A 4917-nucleotide genomic window follows, 5' to 3' on the forward strand; every position below is an offset into this window, starting at 1 on the left:
CACCGTTTTGACCTTATAAGGTGTGCTTCTCTGTTGGTGTTGGGTTATAAAAGGGGGTTGCAACCTCAAAAAACGTGTCTCAGCTTCACCCCCTGAGTCTGTGCCTAAGTACGCCGCAAGCAAGCGGTGACCCATGGGGAAGAAGCAAGGAGAAAGAAGTGTCTCGGGAGAGCAGGAAAGACAGCAAAGGGCACGCTGTCTGGGTTGGGCCCTCGTAGCCGGCACTGGTGCTGAACCCCCCCGCTGGTTGCCAGGAGGGGCGCACTTTCCCCAGCAGTGTGGGCAGAGACGCGGAGCTGCACAGCACATGTCCTGCCCCAGCAAGTCCCCGGGGTCCCCCTGTTATCCCAAACCGGGTCCTTTGCCGCTGTGTGCAAGAGGCCGACCCACACACACACGGTCAAGAGATTGGATTTATTGACCGTTCTGCCCCCAAGGGGGTACCGGTTGGCAAGCCCCAAACCTTAGCAAGGCAATTCTCCCAACAAGTGATTTATCTGTCTGACCCTGGGCCATGCCGCAGTCATGGCTGGCTGCCCAGGGTGGTGGCACCGCCAGCTGCTGGATGCAGGCAGGGCCGAGCTCTGGGGAGGCCGCGGGCACCGGGGCCGTGCGGGAGCTGTTGGCTGGGGCCGGCTGGAGCGTCTGGGATGGGAAAGCGGGAGAGCCTTGTGCCGGGCACAGCCGGTTCTAACCGGTTCCAGCCAGCTGCCACCAGCTGTGTGCCCCCAGGCCTGCTGCCCTAGGGGTGCTGGGAAATGGCCCATTGTGACAGCACGGCCCATTGCCGGGGCCCTTTGTGATGCAGGGCCTCCTTGGGCCCAGAGGCCATTGTGACACCGCGGCCCCGCCCTGACCGGGGGGCTATTTAAGGAGGGCAGAGCCCTGGATGACCCTTTTCCCGGGAGAGCCTCTGTCTCAGCAGGCAGAATCTCTCACGGGCCTCAGCGGCAGAGGAAGTAGCCGACGTTCGAAGATGAGCAAGTTGAGCGACTTGCAGCCACGCAAGTGGCTGTCGAGTTGGCAGAGGAAGCAGAAGGTAAAGGATAGGCTAGTAGAGAGCTGCCTTGGCACCAGGGCTGGGCTTGCGGTCACGGGGATGCCTGATGTGCCATGGCAACTGCATTCATCCCATGCCACCTTCTCCTCCTCCTCCTCCTCCTTGCCGCAGGTGGACCACTTGCAGACGCAGGCAGCAGCGCAGGCACAGGAGAACAGCGCCTCCTGTGCTGCCGTGGGTGAGCAGGTGAGAGAAGCAGTGGCGGAGAGTCAGGCAGGTGCCCCACACAGCCCCAGAGGCTGTGGCCACGCTGTGCTGGACACGCTGCGGCGCCTGGCACGTGCCACCCGCAGCAGGGTTGCGGTTGGGATCCGGCGCCGTGGCCGCAAGCCGGAGCCACAGAGGGAGGTGGAACAAGGTAGGGAGGCAGCGGTAGCAGGAACATCCCCGGCAGCAGGGTCAGAGAGCCAGGACTCTGCCCTGCAAAGCCCCTGCTGCCCTGCCAGCCCCTTCCCAAGCCATCTGGAAGCTCTCAGTGGGCAGTGGGCCGGGGCAGCAGCGGAGGCAGTGCTTCCAGCGCCAGAGACTGAGGAGGGGGCCTGTGCCCAGCTGGAGCCAGACTTGAATGCCTCCAGCTCCCAGGAACTGTCCCGTGGGGAACACAGTGGAGACCAAAGCCCCAGTAGTAGAGAAAAGAGGCTCCCTGTGCCTGTCCCACGTGAGGCCTCGGCAGAGCCCCGGGGCCTTCAAGCGCCCACACCGAGAGCCCGTGCCCCAGGTGGCCGCAGCAGCAGCCCTTCCCTCAGGCCACAGGCCTCGAGCCTGGAGCGCTGTGCCCTCAGCCCCTCGCCGTGTGAGCTGGAAAGTCTCAGTGGGCAGTCGGGGGGGGTCTGGTCCTCAGAGCTCTGGGACATCTCCCGGGAGTCCCGAGGGCAAGAAGACGCAGACCAACCGCTGTCCCCTAAGGAAGACAGCCAGGACCCTGAGCTGGCACAGGACAATTGGGAAGACATCCAAATCTACACCATTTGGGTCAAGCCCTGCCTCGTGCCAGTCTTGCTGGAACCTCTGACTGGGGACCAGGAGGGGCCCAAATGCCCCTGCACCATTTGCAGAGAGGCGGCGCAACAGACAGACAGCGAGCAGCCCAGCACAGCGGCAGGGGCAGAGGGCCAGGCAGCTGCCCCACACAGTTCCTGCTGCCCCGCCAGCCCCTCGCCAAGCCAGCTGGCAGCTCTCAGTGAGCAGTGGGCAGCGGCAGCAGTGGGGGCATTCCTGCCAGTGGCCCAGTCAAAGGAGGGGGCCTGCTCCGAGGACGAGAGTCTCTGGGACATCTCCAGCCTCTTAGAGCAGAGCCAAGAGGAAGAAAAGACGGCTCAGACCTGGAGCACTGGGGGAGCAAGTAGCTCCGTGTCCCTCCCGTGCCTGCCCTGCGACTCTCAAGCAGGCACATCCAGAGACGATGAGCTGGAGGCAGGCTGCCACGGGGGTCCTTCCAACCTGGACCAGCCCTTTGACATGGGCCCGGGCACGGTCTTGACGGAAGAAGACCTTTTCCAAAGCAGACCAAGTGCCATGAAGAAAGCGGGGGAAATGCAGGCCGTCATGGGGGCCGCTTNTTCTTTTTAGGGGGAAAAAAAAAGAAAAAAAATCTGAACATACTTGAGTTCCAGTAATGTTTTGCATTGACAAGAACTCATAGATAATGGAAAAAAAGTCTTTATGTAGATGTCTGTCTTGTTGTATATAGTTCATTTTTTCCTGTATTTAATTGTATTCAAGTCTGTCTGCCCATCTGTGTTGGACTCTGCTGGTAAGCAAAGGGTTCTCTTAGCAGGTGGAAATAAAACTCTTGGTTTGATCAATCATAAGGACTTGTTCTTCTCATCATGCTGTAGTTATTGAGCTGGGGGAAACCATCCTGAAGAACCAAGCCTTTTAGTTGCTGGGGCCAGCCTGTATTGTGTGGGGCCAAGGAGAAAGGCGCTGCCTGGGGCAGGACGGGGGGATGCGGGCACGAGAGGGTGAAGTCGTGCTGTGGGCTGGGGCAGCGTAGTGGTGCAGGGCTGGGCTTGTGAGAGGGGGATGCCTGCAGGTGGTGCCGAGAGGGCTCTCTGGAAGGGGCAGCAGGGTGTTGGGCCATCACCCTGCTCTTCAGCTGCTGTGGAAGCCCCTGTTGCCTGTTGCAGGCAGACGTCATTGTCACATGTGAGGCAGCGCTGGGGAGAGGGAGAGGAGAAACCCTGAGGAGAGGGCTGGGCACCTGCTGCTTTCAAAGGCATGAGAAAGCTGATTTGAGTTACTCTCCCAAGAAGCTGAAGGGATGCCCTTTCCCTGAAGTTCTTGTCCCTCCTTCTGACTTTTCTTGCCTTCTCTTCTTTCTTACCTTTTGCTCTTTCTTACTCTTTTTCAATCACACACATATGCAATAGTTCCCTTTCAGAACACTGGCGAGCAATTTACTGTTTCATGACACGTTTTGTTTTTATCCTAAAGTCAGTTCATGGCTTTTTGGCTTTCTGCCATACCCTCTTTGCCCTAGTACAGCACATTCCGTAGGGATGGACCTTTCTTCTCTACAAAGCAATAGTAAAGTGACCACCAGCATCACACAATAACATAAGCTGCTGTGCAACAGCAGTCAGGTGTTTCACCCAAAAGGCTGTGTGGACATGTAGGCTGTTGTTATGACTGACAACTCCTAACTTGATTCTTCAGGGATAGCCTTGATCTGCTTCTGGTGGCATCCCAGATCCCTCAGATCCCCTCTCTGCTCTGCAGTCAGATTTGGTGCTTTGCTTGGGGGAAGCAATTGTAGCAAGCTGTTTCTCACGTGGCTTCCGATTCTGCTCACTGGAGAGACTCGTGCCTTTGCACTGGGTCTGATTTACACTGGCCGTGAATGCTAATTTCCTAAGTTCTGCTGAAATCTGTTCTCTATGTCAAGAATGGGCGATTGAGCCCTTCAGTTTGTGAGGATGGCTTAAACCTGTTCCTGGTTTAAGCCATTCTTCCTCTGCCCGTTGCCTGCTGATGTGAAAGCCAACTTGGTTTGCATTTCATCTGAAGAACAGATTCATGGTGCAGCTTCTACAATTGACTTAAGGGCCTGCAAACCCAGAGATGCTTTCGAGCTACTTCCTATTCCTTCTGAAATCCAAAGTCCTCTTCCAGTTTCTCTTGGAGGCTTACAGGAAGGTAAGAACAACAATATATGCGGGTGGGCTTCCCAAAGGACATGATTGCCATCTCGTCAAGGAGAGAGGCAGCTGCTGTGTGCAAATGCACTCCAAGCATCTCATGTGTCACTTCAGAGCAGGGTGCCAGGCATGCCAGTGGTGGAGGAGAAATACAGAGGTGATGTGATAGCGTTCTCTTGGCTTTGTTAGCAACGAGATGGATGTCTCCAAGACCATTTCAGACCTATTTGGATTACTTGCCACCAATGCTGTAGCCCTGTCCCAGAAAGCCCCCAAATTTGTCAGGTATGATTTCCCCTTCGGCCTTGATTTTAGCTAGGGGAGAGATAATTTCTCTCAGGAGCTGTTCAAGTGCTGTATTTTGGATTTGGAATGAGAATGGTGTGGATAACGCACTGCTGTTTGGGGGTTTTGCTGAGTTGTGTTTATTCTAAGGAAGTCAAGGAGCTCCTGAGGCAGAGGAGCACCGCACACCTCTCACAGCAGAGGCACAAGACGGGGCAAGGACAGAAGAGTCTCTTGCCTTGCGCCAGCGGGCGAGAGCAGCAGGGGCAGGAGCCAGGCAGCTGTCCCGCACGCCCCAGAGGCTGCGGCCACGCTGTGCTGGGCACACTGCAGAGCATGGCACGGGTGAGCCTGAGCAGGGTTGCAGTTGTGAGGCACTGGATTATTCTATCGGGATGGGCTCAGAGCAACTCAAGTGTGTCCGTGTGGGGA

The sequence above is a fragment of the Empidonax traillii genome, unplaced genomic scaffold (genome assembly GCF_003031625.1).
Source record: "Empidonax traillii isolate 1590-97213 ecotype Southwest subspecies unplaced genomic scaffold, ASM303162v1 scaffold250:size724861, whole genome shotgun sequence".
NCBI classification, from domain to species: Eukaryota; Metazoa; Chordata; class Aves; order Passeriformes; family Tyrannidae; genus Empidonax; species Empidonax traillii.